Raw genomic sequence first — 18,173 nt, 5'->3', positions numbered from 1 at the left:
TTTTTCTTTGGACAATCAAGGCCGTTCTCTCATTAACATTTATTTCCCTTTTAAGTGCATTATGTCCAATCTGTTTATGATTCCTTTTCGTTGATTTTCTTTAAATAGCTCAGCCCTACTTAGATGTATCTCCAATTCTTTCAGATAACCTTTGATCTTCTTAATCCAAGTCGATATTTAGGAGTTCTTCTCTGAATCCTGGACTATAGAGCTTGCGTTATTTTTCCCGTGTAGTTGGTTCAATTACGATATGCTGCCTTAGAAACCGCAATATCGACTTGGATTGTGCAAATAAAAGGTAATATAAAAGAACTAACTGGAGTTGCACCTAGGTAGGACTGAGCTATTTAAAGAAAATCAACGAAAAAGGAACCATAAACAGATGGGAGAAAATGTACTTGAAAAGGAAATAAATGAATATGAGAGATAGGCCTTGAATGTCAAATAGAAACTGTAAGAACATTTCTTTTATAACAAGACCGAGAAGTCACGTGTCGTTCATTAAGAACAGACGAAAAGCGTTAGTTATAAATTATATGGAATGATTAAAATGGCGAAGTAACCAAATTGTGAGGAGGTATATGAAGATTTATACCTTTTCTTGGCTTGCTACCCAGATACGTATAAGTAGGCCTATCAAACGAAAAATAATTGCGGATAAGAGAGAGAGAGAGAGAGAGAGAGAGAGAGAGAGAGAGAGAGAGAGAGAGAGAGAGAGAGAGAGAGAAATTGTGTAAATGACGTAGGAGATCCGTTACTGTTGAAAGCACGATTCATATACAGAAGAATGAGGATGTAGTACTTCCCGCCAAACCGTAATGAGATTCGATGTCGTAAAAAAAGAGAAAGCTAAAGTGATTACGCAATTTTTCATCGTATAAACACTGTATCCCGGATCCCGCGGACACGTCTCTGTATCTAAATACACCTACACCTTTTACCGACGACGACGTCACGGGAAAAGGGCGGAGGGCAACGGCAATCAGGATGCTAAAGGGAAAAGCAAGCAGGGTGTAGCCTAATCTTCGGAAGGATTCCGCTTCGTTCGCTCCATTTCAATCCTCCATGGATCATGGATGAATGACGCATAATTTGTCACGCATCCTGCTTTTTTTTTATTTTTTTTATTAAGATTGTCATTTCTGTTTTATGTTAGGTCGTTAACATTCGGTATTGTATATTTAAATAAATAAATAAATAAATAAATAAATAAATATATATATATATTATATAATTATATATATATATATATATATATATATATATATATATTATATATATATATATGTATATATAACGTATATACCTGTATGTATGTAATGTAATGGCTGTAATGTTATGTTATATATAATATTATATATAGTATATATATATATATAATATTTATATAGTATATGTATATTATAACGTATATGTATGTATGTATGTATGTTGTATGTATTATATATATATATATATATATATATATATATATATATATATATATATATATATATAATATATATTATATATATAATACGTATATATATATATATATATATATTGTGACGAAGTGCCAAGTATCTGGTTACCACACATACCATTCATTAATTGATACCTCACAAAAGCCAGACACCTGAACCCTCATCACAGGTACTAAACGACTGAATACTCTAAAGGCAACAGTGATCCCTTAACCACTTACCAGTATTGCAGAAAATCAGACTAAGTTCATCAAAACAGGTGTGAGGTAATCTTGTAAGTAATTAAATTAATCAAAGGGCATCACTTCATCAACAACTTTAAAAGTCTAAGCATTTCCCTGATTTCAGAAGTCTAAGTACTTCCCTGGTTCTAAGTCACTTCAAGTTAATTGAAAGAAAACAGATCAATCACCACTCTATGTCTCTACCTAACATCAATATAATCAAATGCAAATATACTGGTTAGAAATGAAAACACTTATAAAAATTTTAAATACAAAAATTTATTATTAAATTCAAAATTTATATGTGAAATTCACAATATCAGGGAAAATTACTTTTACTTGAAAACAAAGTAAAGTTTAATTAATTCTTGAATCAATTAAGTAAAATAAAATCAAAATTAATTTATCACAAAATTCCAGAAAATTAATTCAATTGAAATTCAAAAGTGTTAGGCAATAATTGAAATTTGGAAATTAATTCACAAGTGCTAAACTACAATAAAACTTGAAAGAATTCTAATTAAATGCAAATTAATTCACAAGTGTTAAATTCAATTAAATGTGCAACGATTCAGCAATGAAAGTAACTAAGTTAATTAAATTGTGAATGCAAATGAAAACACAGAAAAATGTGGAAAATACCAAAATTTCAAAAGTATTAATCACACAGAATATAAAATAAAAACACACACTTCAATAAGAAAATGGACAAATGCATAAAACATAAAAATCACTTCAAATGAATAAACACAAAACACAAAACTTTGCAATGTGTAAAAAACGCAAATAGTTTCTCTCGAACCATTGCAACTATTAGTTATCAGTTCTCTAAACCATAGTAACCAGTAGTTATTAGTTATTAGTTTTTACCAAACCTCTGTTCCTATTAGTTGTTAGTTGCAACTAATAAAAATATTACCAAACCTCTGTTCTTATTAGTTATTAGTTGCAACTAATAAAATTATAACACACTTTACCTTTTTGATATACCAATTTCTTTCTTTCTTTCTTTTGCTGCAGCTTGTTTCACACTTTCACAAAACCAGGCGCTGTTACGCAACAATGTTTGTTCAGATTCCACAAAAACCACTAAACACTAAGATATATAAAATCTTAAATTTACAAATTACGAGTGACCATTCAATAAGTACGAAATCGTTACGTTACTTTAAAATCAAAAGTGCTATGCGTTGGAGAGAGAGAGAGAGAGAGAGAGAGAGAGAGAGAGAGAGAGAGAGAGAGAGATGTGAACGCCTCGAGTATCTAAGATTTAATGAAATTCTTCCCCCTTACGGAAGCTGGACTGGAGATGACACAAAACGTTTTGGGCAAAAATTCTTTCTATAATCTTCAAAATTTTAAGCAACTTTACATACAAAATGTGTAATCTGCACGTGGCTTTGACAAAGACATACGCGTATGAGACCAGTCTGTTAAAAAAAAGACACGTACTCGACTCGATCGATCGAAGCAAAAGTCCCTTATCATGCGTGATGACAGAATCCCAAAACACAATGAAGACTCGAGGTCTCTAATCAAACGTGTTGACAGATTAGGAAAGCAAACCGAGATCTCGGAGTTCCTCTAATCTCAAGGAGATGAAAAGTTACTGAAACAATTCCAGCTTTGAATGGACAAAGAAAATCTCTCTCTTTCTACATTCTACATTATATATATTCTTTTACATCATGTTATGCGAAATCTGAACACACATTTAAAACATCCTATCTCTAAGCTATCTAGGAATCTGAAAAAATGTTGCAAAATCTTATACACAATACTTTATACAGTCAAAGAGGGGAAATATATGTGCATTTTGACAGTAGCAATATATAATATACCTCCCCCCCGAAGAATTTTTATCACGGTGTTGAATCCAACGATTCGCAATGACATAATCAATCAGCAATTACATTGATTTTGCCACTAATGTGCTGCACTCTTAAGTTATACTGTTGCAAGCACAAAGACCACCTGGTCAGTCTTTGATTATGGTTTTTCATTCTCTGGATAAATGATAGTGGATTGTGATCAGACAACAATAAAATTTCTTCATACCTAGGTCTATTCACATACACTTCAAACTTTTTCAATGCGGTGATTAAGGCTAAAGTTTCCTTCTCAATTGTTGAGTATACTTTCTGATGTTTTTTCAATTTTGAAGACATGAAGCACACAGGATGGTAGATGTTATTTTCATCTTCTTGAAGTAGAACAGCTCCAATGCCCCAGTCCGATGCATCAACTTTATCACAAATTTCTTGTCAAAGTCTGGAGCTTGAAGTACTGGTCTTGAAGTTAAAATGGTTTTTACCTTCTCAAAGGATTCTTAACACTCTGGAGTCCAAACAAACTTAGCTTTGGGACTAGTTAAGTCTGTCAAGGGAGCTACTACGGCTGAGAAATTTGGGCAGAAACGACGATAGAATCCAGCCATGCCTAAAAATCTCTGTAGCTGTTTCCAGGTGGTGGTAGTAGTGGTGCCTTACGGATACCTTCTACATTAGCATTTACTGGAGCAAAAAGGCCTTTCCCAACTTCAAACCCAAGATACTGCACAGTTGCCTTGCCAAATTCACTCTTCTCTAGGTTGACTGTTAATCCTGCTTCTTGTAGTTTCTTGAAAACTTTCCTCAGAATCTTCAGATGTTCTTCCCATGTTGTAGAGTAAATCACGATGTCATCCAGGCATACACCTACTCCTTCTATTGATCCTAGCAGTTGATCCATCACTCGTTGAAATGTTGCAGGTGCATTCATCAGACCAAACGGCAGAACAGTATACTGATATAGTCCAAATGGAGTAATAAAAGCTGACAGAAACTTCGCATTCTCATCTAAGGGAATTTGATAATATCCTTTCAACAAGTCTATCTTGGAAACAAACTTGGCTTGCCCAATATAATCAAGTAACTGATCTATAAGAGGCAAAGGATAATCATCAGCCACACTGATAGAATTCAGTTTCCTATAATCAGTACACATCCTAAATGAACCATCTGGTTTCTTCACTAACACACATGGAGAACTAAAGTGACTTGAACTGGGTTTTGCTAATCCATGTTGCAGCAAATACTCAACTTCTTTCTTCAAAACATCTCGATGATAAGGTGATAAGTGATAGGCTCTTTGCTTGAAAGGTCTTCCATCTTCTTGAATCTTGATCTCATGCTTGGTCAGATCAATACGCCTAGGCACATCTGAAAAAAATTTCTGGAAAACTTCTAATTACTTCACTTAAGTCTTCACCTTGTTCAACACTCAGATGTTTCAGTTTATCCTCCAAATTTTCCAAAATTGAAGAATTATTCATCTTGCTTTCAGCTCCCAATTTGTAGCCATCATCCTCTTCTGTAGATAAAGTTGTTTGGGTTACTGACACAATTTCAGTTTTAGTTTCTGAAAAATAAGGTTTCAAGAGGTTTACGTATCTTCCTTTGTCTTCTTCTTCTTTCGAGTGTTTCAATCACATAAGTTCTATCACTCAACTTGTTGACCAACACTAAAACTTCTTAGCTTAGTCTTAGCATCATATCTCCTTTCATTTTCTCTTGACTCACTTTCAGATTTTCAAAAGAGAATTTTCTAATCTCTTTCAATCTTTTCCATAAGTTCTTCACATACTCTCCTTGGCTTTCCTCTTGATTTTCTTCCCAATTTTCTGCAAGAATCTTCAACGGTCCTCTAACTTCTCTTCCAAAAATCATCTCATTAGGTGAACATCTCATACTTTCTTGATTAGCACTCCTAACTTCAAACAACATTAATGGTAAACCAACATCCCATTCTCTTCCTGACTCAGAACAATACTTTGTCAGCATACTTTTCAATGTCTGGTGGAACCTTTCCAAGGCACCTTGAGTCTCTGGATGATAGGCAGTGGATAACTGTTGTTTCACTCCTAACAAATTCATCACATCCTGGAATAACTTTGAAGTAAAGTTTGTTCCTCTGTCACTTTGTACTATTTCTGGTATACCAAACTTTGAGAAAAACTCCACAAGTTTTTCAGCAACTATCTTGGCAGGGATTGCCTCTGGATATCTTGTCCCAGGACACATTAATGTTAACAAATACTCGATTCCTTTCTTTGTCTTCGGCAGCGGTCCAACCATATCTATAATCACTTTGGTAAAGGGTTCTCCTCTAACTTCTATAGGTTGTAGGGGGGCTTTCTAAATGGTTTCATTCGGTTTTCCAGCTATCTGGCAGGTATGACACTCACGACAAAACCTGCTAACATCTTTGTGAAGTCCAGGCCAGAAAAAATATTTCATGATCTCCACAGTCTTCCTGATTCCCATATGTCCAGACTCATGAGCTACTGCAACCACTTGCTTTCTCAACGGATATGGAATCAAAATTTGATGATATTTGCCCCATACAGCATCTCCTGGTATATCTGTAGGTCTATACTTCCTCATCAGCAAACCTTCCTTCAGATAATGACAGGTAAGAGTTTGTTGCATCTCTTATCAATCAACAACTCTGAAGAACAAATCAGTTAACGATGCATCCTTCTGCAAGTCCATTAGCTTCTCTCTTGTCACTTGACCAACTTCTATGGTTGAATTCTCAATATCTGCTAACTCAGCTACTGTAGTTTCACTACTGTCTTCAGTAACACTTTGAATACTCGGAGTCTCTTCAGGAACATCAGGTTCTTCTTCTTCATCGTTGTTGTCTACTTCATGGGAAATCTCTTCTTGGTCAGCACTATGGGAAACTTCACTTCCCTGGAATAATTCTTCTAAGCACAAAGATCCTTCACTTGATCCTTCTTGGGTGTGTAAATCCTCAGTTTCTTCACTTGCAGTCATAGTCCTCTTCATACTTCTGGTAGTTACACAACTAGGAAACAGGTGGGGGTTATTCTTCTCCAACTCTACTGTAGGACTAATCCTCAATGGTTTGTTTGTCACTACAGGACAAGGAATAAATGGCACACCACCAACTTCATTCCCCAACAGAACATGTACACCTTCCACAGCCAGTGAGTCCTTTACAGCAAAATCAACATTCCCTGTCACCAATTCACATGACAGGTGTAAGCGGCATATAGGAGTTACTTCCTCTCCTCCTATACCCTTCAAAATAACTGAATCTCCTGTGAGACTCTTCTCCAACTGAGGGTGAGAACCACGTACTACCACACTATGGTTACTCCCTATATCACGTAATATCTTGACTGGTACCTGGATACTTCCTTCTTGAGTTGACAGCATACCCTCATAGATATATGGCTTAAAAGCCCCCACACTGCTAAGCCACTCACTGCTTGAGGTAACATTTCCACTGGTTGCTAAACATTCAGCTTGTTTAGTTTCATTCTTCTCTGGAGTCTGATTCTTTCCCACACTGCTCTTCATAGATTGTTTGACCGGGTCATTTCACAACTTGACCAACTGGCTTTGACTGCTCTTGATTCCGGTAACACTCTTGACTGTAGTGTCCTACTCTTCCACACTTGAAACAGACAACATTAGGTTTCTGTAACTGTCTTGAAAAACTGGATGAGGATTTCACGTTAGTTTGCTGAGTTGTATTACCTTGTATGCTCTTGGTAGTATCACTTGTAGGTTTCCCATTAAATTTGTTCCTGCTATTTGGATAAGACTTAAAACCTGGGCGTTGTTGACTCTGGTACTTGACATTGTAACCATGTTTACTACTGATTATATTGTAATCTTCACTCATAGCAGCTTTGTCAAGTTTCTTCACCTCTCTCTCTCTCTCTCTCTCTCAAATAGGCTCTTTTATGTTCAGGAATTCCCTTAAGATACTGTTCAAGGACAAGCAATTCTTCTAACTCATCAAAAGTTTTAACTTTAGCAGCTTCTAACCAACGTTTGAAACACCTTCTCACTTTGTACGCATAATCTAAGAATGTTCCTTTCTCATCTTTTCTTAAATTTCTGAACCTTTCATTGTAGTACTCTGGGGTCATCTGGTAAACTTGTAGCACACTGTGTTTAAGTACCTTGTAGTCTTTACACTGATCAGCTGTTAAGGCTAGATAAGCACTTCTCCCTTTACCAATTAAGACACTTTGTAGCAAAACTGACCATTTACCTTCTGGCCATCCCATAGTCACTTTCTCAAAGTGATCAAAAAACTCATCTGGAGCTTCTTCAGTAAACTTAGGGATTAACTTCTGTACTCTTACTACATCAAATACAGGGTCTTGATTACCTTGGTTAGGGTTAGACAGTGTTACAGGTAATGTGGATCTAGCTCTTATCAATTCCATTTCCCTTTCATGTCTTGCGATTTCTCTTTCCTCTTTTATCCTTTCTCTTTCCTCTTCTGTTGCTTTTTCTTCTTCTCTTTCTCTTCTTTCTTGTTTTTCCGTCTATTCTTCCTCTTTCAGCAAGCAGTTTTAGCTTAATCAAATTCTCTTTTGCTTCAATGCGTCTAAGCTCTAACTCTGCATCACTTATCTCTTTCTTTCCTGTTTGCTTATTTATGAGATCAGCACGTGCTACATTCAACAACTCTTGAGCCAATTCTAACTCATCTTCATCAGTTATTCTACCTGAGTTTATCAATAATTCCATAGCAATACATCTTATTTCTGCCTTTACCATACTGGTAGACACATAACCACCACATGCCACTGCTAAAGTGCTCCACTGTGCCTTAGTCAGAGTGGTTTCAGATAAAACTTGGATGGAAGGGGCTGCTAAAAATTCCTGAACCTTGAACTGAGCCATTTTCGTCTAAGTTATCAACTTATAATTCAATACAATAAATGAAAAACAAAACTATATGGTCACTCTCCTAACAAAATATATCCCTGACACCACCAGTATATACTAGTGATAATAAAATCTGCTTACCCGGGTATGAGCACCATTAATTAATTTTGGCGAAGTGCCAAGTATCTGGTTACCACACTTACCATTCATTAATTGATACCTCACAAAAGCCAGACACCTGAACCCTCATCACAGGTACTAAACGACTGAATACTCTAAAGGCAACAGTGATCCCTTAACCACTTACCAGTATTGCAGAAAATCAGACTAAGTTCATCAAAACAGGTGTGAGGTAATCTTGTAAGTAATTAAATTAATCAAAGGGCATCACTCCATTAACAACTTTAAAAGTCTAAGCATTTCCCTGATTTCAGAAGTCTAAGTACTTCCCTGGTTCTAAGTCACTTCAAGTTAATTGAAAGAAAACAGATCAATCACCACTCTATGTCTCTACCTAACATCAATATAATCAAATGCAAATATACTGGTTAGAAATGAAAACACTTATAAAAATTTTAAATACAAAAATTTATTATATAATTCAAAATTTATAAGTGAAATTCACAATATCAGGGAAAATTACTGTTACTTGAAAACAAAGTAAAGTTTAATTAATTCTTGAATCAATTAAGTAAAATTACATCAAAATTAATTTATTAAAAAATTCCAGAAAATTAATTCAATTGAAATTCAAAAGTGTTAGGCAATAATTGAAATTTGGGAATTAATTCACAAGTGCTAAACTACAATAAAATCTTGAAAAGAATTCTAAGTAAATGCAAATGAATTCACAAGTGTTAAATTCAATTAAATGTGCAACGATTCAGCAATGAAAGTTAACTAAGTTAATTAAATTGAATGCAAATGAAAACACAGAAAAATGTGGAAAATACCAAAATTTCAAAAGTATTAATCACACAGGATATAAAATAAAAAGACACACTTCAATAAGAAAATGGACAAATGCATAAAAAATAAAAATCACTTCAAATGAATAAAAACAAAGCACAAAAATTTGCAATGTGTAAAAATGCAAATATTTCTCTAAAACCATTGTAGCTATTAGTTATCAGTTCTCTAAACCATAGTAACCAATAGTTATTAGTCATTAGTTTTTACCAAACCTCTGTTCTTATTAATTATTAGTTGCAACTAATAAAAATATAACACACTTTACCTTTTTGGTATACCAATTTCTTTCTTTCTTTTGCTGCAGCTTGTTTCACACTTTCAGAAAACCAGGCGCCGTTACGCAACAATGTTTGTTCAGATTCCACAAAAACCACTAAATAACACTAAATAAACTCTAGGAAATATCAAATCTGAAATTTACAAATTATGAGTGACCATTCAATCAGTACGAAATCGTTACGTTACTTTAAAATCAAAAGTGCTATGCAATGGAGAGAGAGAGGGAGAGAGAGATGTGAACGCCTCGAGTATCTAAAATGTAATAAAATTCTTATCCCTTACGGAAGCTGGACTGGAGATGACACAAAACATTTTGGGCAACAATTCTTTCTAGAAGCTTCGAAATCTTACGCAACTTTACATACAAAATGTGTAATCTGCACGTGGCTTTGACAAAGACATATGCGTATGAGACCAGTCTGTTAAAAAAAGACACGTGCTCGACTCGATCGATTGAAGCAGAAGTCCCTTATCATACGTGATGACAGAATCCCAAAACACAATGAAGACTCGAGGTCTCTAATCAAATGTGTTCACAGATTAGGAAAGCAAACGGAGATCTCGGAGTTCCTCTAATCTCAAGGAGATGAAAAGTTACTAGCTTTGAACAAACAAAGAAAATCTCTCTCTTTCTACATTCTACGTTATATATATTCTTTTACATTATGTTATGCAAAATCTGAACACAAGTTTAAAACCTCCTATCTCTAAGCTATTTAGGAATCTGAAAAAATGTTGCAAAATCTTATACACAATACTTTATACAGTCAAAGAGGGGAAATATGCATTTTGACAGTAGCAATATATTATATATATATATATATATATATTATATATATATATATATATATATATATATATATATATATGTGTGTGTGTGTGTGTGTGTGTGTGTGTGTGTGTGAATAATTATCACATCACCTTGCTTTATATAAATCATTCGAGCTACAAATGTCCTTTAATATCTAATTTGCTCTACCTCGGAATTGATATATTTTCATATATGTACCGAAGGGGAATTTTTAGTTGATAATAATTATCAACTAAAAATTCCCCTTCGGTACATACTATATGAAAATATATCAATTCCGAGGTAGAGCGAATTAGATATTAAAGGACATTTGTAGCTCGAATGATATATATATATACGTATATATATAACACTTAAATCCACGGTAGAAAAGTAACTGAACCAGGGACTTGGAGTAAGTACTTTTGTAGATATTCTAAATTTTCAAGTTCAGAATGCATATAAAAAGAAGTTAACAGGCCTTTATATACAAAAACAGAAAGGGGGGGTTCGGGGTTAACTACAGTTTATCAATCTGGGTGACGTGTTCTTTAAGCAGGAGAGATAACAGGCATTGTATAATTATACATATGTTTCGTTCTTTTATAATTATTATGAGAACACCACCCTATTTATGGACAGAGTAAGGAAGTCCAATTAGTAAGGGTTTTTAAAAATTTCCAAATTGATTTCGCAATTTTGCAAGAGAGCCATTGAAATATCCCAAATTAAGTTGCACAAAAGAACAATGCATGAAATATGAGTAATTCTCTTGTGACAAGTTCACACAGCCTAAAATCATATTTCCACGCGACGCAGAATATACTTGTTTTTAGCATGATTATTCTAACAAATGTATTATCTTTATTTTAATGCACATGAAAAGAAGCACAAAGTAAAGTATGCATTTCTTTCTGGAAAATACGTAAAATGTAAAGGTCTGAAAATCACATATATACTATATATAGTTCAATATAAAAATTCATTTTTAACAAGAAAACCTCAAAAAACAAGATAAATAAAAATTGGATATAATGACGAATATTCGTCAGATTCCTTTATTCTAATAAAGAATTATCCTGTATTGGTAATTAAACTGACGAAGGAAGGGCAGGCTAAAATAAACAAAAGGCAATCTTTCCTAAAACAGGATAATACATAAACAATATTGGTAATTAAAATGTATATACCTGTATCCATATACATACTGAGAGAGAGAGAGAGAGAGAGAGAGAGAGAGAGAGAGAGAGAGAGAGAGAGAGAGAGAGAGAGAGAGAGAGAGAGAGAGAGAAATTCCTTTGTACCAGATGAATCATTCTGCGAATCGATAAAAAGCTCCTCGAATATCGGTTTACCCAGAAAACGACTGTTGCCATGATAACCGATTGACAGCTGCACCTGTCAGTCTCACGTGATCCTGTGACACCTACCACAAGCCTATGCAAATCCTCTGGTTTAACTGAAGACAGACAGAAAATATAGCTATGTACCTAAATACAGATATGCACCTACAAATGTTTCTAATAGGCCTACACTGAAAGATGCATATAAAAAATAAAATACCAGTAGGCCTATATAAATATATATATATTATATCTATATATATATATATATATATAGATATATATAATATATAATATATATATATTATATATATATTGGTGTTTACAAAATAGTTTTAGTATTAAAACGGAATATAACTACTCAATTATACAATAGTAAAAAAAATTTATTTTGATCATACTTACAAATATTCATCAGTATACAAAAAGATAAAATACCAGTAGGCCTATATCTTTTTTTCTTGGTGTTTACTGTCTGTATGTTTCGCTGGAGTCTAAACATACACAAAATAGTTTTAGTATTAAAATGGAACATAACTACTCAATTATACAATAGTAAAAAAAAAGTTAATTTTGATCATACAAATATTCATCTGTAACAAAAAGATAAAATACCAGTAGGCCTATATCTTTTTTTGTGTGTTTACTGTTTTTATGTTCCTCTGGAGTCTAAACATACACAATATAGTTTTTGTATTAAAACGGCACATAGCTAATCCTTTGCACATTAGTAAAAATAGGTTAATTTTGATCATACTTGCAAATATTCATCTAATTCGATTGCCAACCCATGAATGTTGCTGGGTGATAGCTCGCAAGGTGACATGGCTCAATGTTGTAGCTACGTGGAAAAAAAAGAAAAAAAATTATGATACCGACTGTGATGCAAATGCAATTGCAGCCAATAGAGTGAAAACAGGAAGATATAATCATTTATATCCTGCAGAGGTCCAGCTCCACCCAACCAGTAAATGGAAAGCTCTATTGTTACCGTGGAGGGTCGCCAGATGACGTCATAACGGCCGCGTTCGGTGGAAAAAAAGAGAAAAAGAAAATCACGTATACAATCTAATACTATCTTTACATCCTCATTGAAGATGGAGCCATTAGTTGTATGAATGCTTATGATTTAGCTATTAATCTTTCTACCTTCACGCCAACCGGCAGAGAAGATCGACAGACCTAATATTTGTCTGCGTGTGACTCACTCACGGCATACTGGACAAAAGGCTGTCATCACCGTACATCATGACACCACCACCACCTGGCTGCAAGTTTTCAGTATATAACAGACCTCGCACACGCCACGAATTCAGTGCCTGTGCGACTCGTTCCAATGGTCCTTCTTCGTGAGCTGGGCAGTCGAAGAGGTAAATTAGACCAGGGCTTATCCAAGGAATCGGAAAATAAGAGAGAAAAGTATCCTGCGACCCACGGCATGGCGAGAATCTTGGACATAAACGTTTTAATGACTATATTTGCGTGTTTCTCCGCTTTAAGTGTCCTCGTTCTGTGCAGCTGCGACGGCCCAAACTGCAGTCTTATTGTGGCGCCATTCAGGCCCTGTCCTGGCAAGTGCGAGAAAAGATTCCCAGACGGAGTTTGCAGACTCAACTTCACTTGCGTTTTTCTACAGCATAAACTCTCCTCTCTCAAAGCATCGACTTGCGAGGGCCCGTGCAGACAAAAGTACTTCTACAGAGGGTGCGTGACGAATGTGATGTGCGTTCTCGTTCATCTTAACAAAAAGAAAGTGTTATCGAACGATTTAGATATGAGTTTTAAGAATGAAAGTGACAGCGAGTTACTAGATAGTGCGGTTACTAATCTAACGTTTTGACTGACAATCCAGAAAATGAAATGGTGATAAAAAAAAGGAAAGATTTCAGAACGATAATCAAGTGAAATGGTTTTAGCAAGGGATGAAAACGAGAAAGAACGCTAAAATCCTAAAACGAAAAGGGCATACTATACCTAAGGCTTTTGTAAACTTGTGGGTGACCGTCCCATATAATACTTGCTGTAAAGCACAGGAGATGTGAATATCCTCGTCTAAAAGTGAAGTGATTCAATGTTATCCCCCACCCCCTCCCCTAGGTACCAGACACATTCGGTAAAACTAACAATTTCCAAAACTCCAATAAGTTCTTGCCATCGAACCTGGTCTTACGTCAACGTCACAATATAATCAACCGATCTTTGTCCCTTCGCAGACAACCGTGGAGGTTCTTCAATATATTTAAATGACGAAGCAAACAGGCAAACTAACAAAGCTTTTTCAGGTGAATGTTCGGCAGTCACTCGTGTACAACCGTTAGCAATAAGCATTCAAAAGCTGTCTTGCTTTGCTCTGACTTAGGCCTGGAACTTTTAACTACTTCCTTTCTCTGATGGAAGGATATACAAACTTTTTGTCAGAGTGAGCATCTACTAAAGCCCTGGACCTATGAGGTCATTCGGAGATGAAAGGGAAACTGAGAGTAGAGAGGTGTAACGTTGTAACAGGAGGAAAACCTCGCAGTTACACTATGAAGCAACCGTTAGGAGAGAGTGGAAAGAAATATACAAGAAGGTGAATATGCACGGAGGTCACGTAAAAGGAACGAAAAGGGGTTGCAGCTAGGAGCCGAAGGGACGCTGCAAAGAACCTTACGTCATGCCTACGGTGCACCGCTGGAAGTGCGCTACTACTGGTGAATCATCAATGTAAAGACAATGGTCATTGACGCAGACACCTATCAGTGTTTAAGATATTCAATAAAACATGAAGAGTATATTTACAGTCATCATTATCCTCCCTCCACTACAACAGTTGACAGAAATGTTACAGACTCATTGTGCAAACCCCAGAAGCACTTGGCTAGGATCACAATTAAAAGAGTAATGGGTAAGAGAAAGAGTCCATCCATAGATGGTGACTATGTGTAGATCAAGAGATATAAATGAAATATCTTTAGAAATTGTATTACGAACATTTATATAATTAACGGTGGACTATATATACATATATATATTATATATATATATTCTATATATATATATATATATATATATATATATATAATATATATATAAGTCTGTGAAATTAAGAGCAATGAGACACCCCTGTCAGTGTCATCAAATTCCAGTGTACTAATCTCCGTACAATTATCAGTAACTCATAATCTCTTACTGAAATGCTGATATCAAAAGTGTGAAATACTTAAAATACTCATATAAAAACCGGCTAACGGTAACACAATTTAAAATAGTTATAGAAAGAGCGGAATGCACGAGCTTGTAAATGGTCAGTTGAAAAGTACACAAAATAACCCGATGAAATAGTAGAACAAAAACAAGACTGTAGGGCAAAACGTGGGCAAGGTCAGGGTAATCGAAATGGTCTGGGTATCTTTAAATTGCTCAAATAAGCCAAACTTGCAAGGACCTTACCTATCAATGCTCAGTATGGAAGCAATAGCAGAACTTAAAACTATACTGTCATTTAATATACCTTCAGCAAATATTTACAATTTAAGTGAACCAAATGGCACGGATGGTACTTAAAATCATTGCAACAAAATATACATTACTACTAATCTGAAAACTTATAGTAACTATTTATGATGAAATCGTAGAGAAAAAAAAATTGTAAATGAACAAATGACATTTAATCATCACATTCGCAAAGAGGTTTGAAAGAGTGCAAAGCAACATGATGCAGATACCGAACCTTAAAATGATAAAATCTAAAACAATATACAGATGTGCAAATTATATGCTCTGAAAGTAAGAAACCAGGGAAATACGAGAACTGAATAAAATAAAAATCTGTAACACTCACCAACTGCAGCCATCCTCCAAGTTTTTAGTTTTTTTCGCCATGGATGCAACTTTGAAGGCTTCATTCAACTATAAAATATTCTACACAAAACGGCAAATCTCTCAAAAAAGTAGTCTGACACACAAAATAATTTTTAAAAATCTAAATACAACTGGTTTAACTTTCGCAACCAAGTGCCTCAGAAATTTTGCTTCACAAATTCATAGCAAGGCTTTGTCACGTAATTGTTCACTTGATCAAATATAGGACTCTGATATAGTTTTCTTTTCTCAGTTCCAAAATCTTGACTAATTCAAACTTTGCTACGAAAGTTTTGGTACTTTCAGAATCTTGCTTTACTCTTTAAGTTTTTTCTTTAGCACTTTCAAAGACTTTCTTTAACATGGTCAAAATGTAATAGCCCACATCATTTCATAGGGGAGCAAGCACTAACACTAACGAACGCATCGCGCATGCCAAACAAGCAATTTAATTTGAAACATGAGAGCTGAGCTGTGGTAGGCTGAATGAGCAAGTAAGCGTTAATGGAGAACGAGAAAAGCAAACATATATATTGCTCTGAAACGGGGAAACCGGCACACAAGTGAGCATACTGGCTAAAACCTAAACAAACATACATCAACCAACAAAAAGCAACTTCCTCCACCTTTCCCCTTTTCTGTGAAATGAAGGACAACAACATTTCCAAAAGCAACTTATACATTTGCTATACTATGCATGTGATGCAAACTACGCTGAGGCTGCAACTTTCGATAAATGGTATTATATACAAGGAATGCTATTAGGTCTTTATCTGATTAATTATCAATTAACAAAAACTTAAACAATTTATATTGCTTGAAAGTACTTATATTTGCTACGACAAATTTTAAAAATATATTAAGATAACAACTGTTTCCTATTCTAGAGTAGCCTTCAAAGTAACATCATATACAGTGAGCCTTTGCTACCATGCAAATTCTACGTACTAAAAAGATAGAACCTCCTCTTGCAAATAACAATGTGCTTTATTAAAAAAAACATTTATAATCTACAAATATTGTTTAGGCCTAAAATATAACTTTAGACCTTGAATACATACACAGAATGTACAATATACAAACCATGTGGCAAAAAAAATTTCTTAAATAAATCTATACCGCTGTTCCCACACCACAGCCAGTATGAAAACAAAACTGTCAAACGTACCAAATATGGATAGCAATTGATACCCTCCATATCCCACCTTCCCCCAAAAAATGTTCCTCAAAAGGTCCTTGTGTATAGGTTGCAAAAATCTCAGATGGGCACTAGATAATACTGCCTTCTTTGGCATTAAATTCACAGACCACCATCTGATAAAATTTCGACTAATATTACAAAAAATAATTCTTTTCAAATTACACACGTTACACAAACAAACAGAAAACAACATACCAAGTGCAATACTCATAACATACTAATAATGAAACCACATGCAGTTTTCCTCAACAATTTTCTTCAATGACTACAAGATTAAAAATCAAACAATGGACCAATCTAAAATTAAGGCTCACGTATGTCATGGTGAACTTACCTTTGTGAAGTTTGTACACCTGTGGGGAGAAAAAGAAGAATATTAACATAATAGTTAATAAAGGTATTACCAGTAATATTACAATAAAATAATAATAATTAAATACAAAACAAATCCCTAAGAGACTTATAAATTTGCCCCCCCCCCCAAAACCCCCCAAAAGAAGTCATGTTGTGATTAAATAATTTTTTTTTTTTTGCTTTTGAAATACATTTTAAGTGAGAAAATCTTAAAATAGCAAAATCATAGATATTAGTAGCAATAACAGGAGGCCATTTAAATAATAATAATAATAATAATAATAATAATAATAATAATAATAATAATAATAATAATAATAATAATAATAGTAAACTGAAAGATATGGCAGAAAAAAGGCTAAGAAGCAAGAAAACAAGGGAGGTACTCAACGAGAAATACAAAGTACAAGAGAGGGGACTAAACAGCACAATAGAAGATGTAAAACAGAGGCTTAAGGCCAAAGCACATAAGATCCAACGGTACATGAACAGGAATATGGGATACCAACAGAACAAACTATTCGGAACCAACCAGAAAAGACTATACAGCCAACTAAGAGGGGAAGACAACCACCATGAAATTCCTGAAGCCGAACCAAGTAAGAGACTCTGGGAAAACATATGGAGCAATCCGGTATCACACAACAAACATGCAACATGGCTCCAGGAAGTCAAGGCAGAAGAAACAGGGAGAATAAAACAAAGATTCACACAGATCACGGCAGACACAGTCAGACACCAACTAAAGAAAATGCCAAACTGGAAAGCCCCACGTCCCGATGAAGTCCATGGATACTGGCTCAAAAACTTCAAGGCCCTACACCCACGAATAGCAGAACAACTCCAGCATTGTATCTCAAATCACCATGCACCCAAATGGATGACCACAGGAAGAACATCCTTAGTACAAAAAGACAAGAGTAAGGGAAATATAGCCAGTAACTACAGGCCTATCACCTGCCTACCAATAATGTGGAAGTTACTAACAGGTATCATCAGTGAAAGG

The 18,173-nt window shown here is 34.8% G+C and overlaps 1 protein-coding gene across 1 annotated transcript in view; it reads right to left on the bottom strand.

Moving 5' to 3' along the window:
• LOC135218009 (nitric oxide synthase-interacting protein homolog) overlaps positions 1–18,173 on the bottom strand; it is a 50,240-nt gene that overhangs the window by 18,300 nt on the left and 13,767 nt on the right. Inside the window, exon 2 of the mRNA XM_064254155.1 lies at positions 17,148–17,166. The gene's annotated coding sequence lies outside the window, so the exon portion shown is untranslated. The remainder of the gene's footprint in view (positions 1–17,147; positions 17,167–18,173) is intronic.

Source organism: Macrobrachium nipponense, chromosome 9 (genome assembly GCF_015104395.2).
Source record: "Macrobrachium nipponense isolate FS-2020 chromosome 9, ASM1510439v2, whole genome shotgun sequence".
In the NCBI taxonomy this organism is placed as follows: domain Eukaryota; kingdom Metazoa; phylum Arthropoda; class Malacostraca; order Decapoda; family Palaemonidae; genus Macrobrachium; species Macrobrachium nipponense.
Note: the sequence above shows the minus strand (reverse complement) of the source record. Positions and strands in the feature narration are given on the sequence as shown.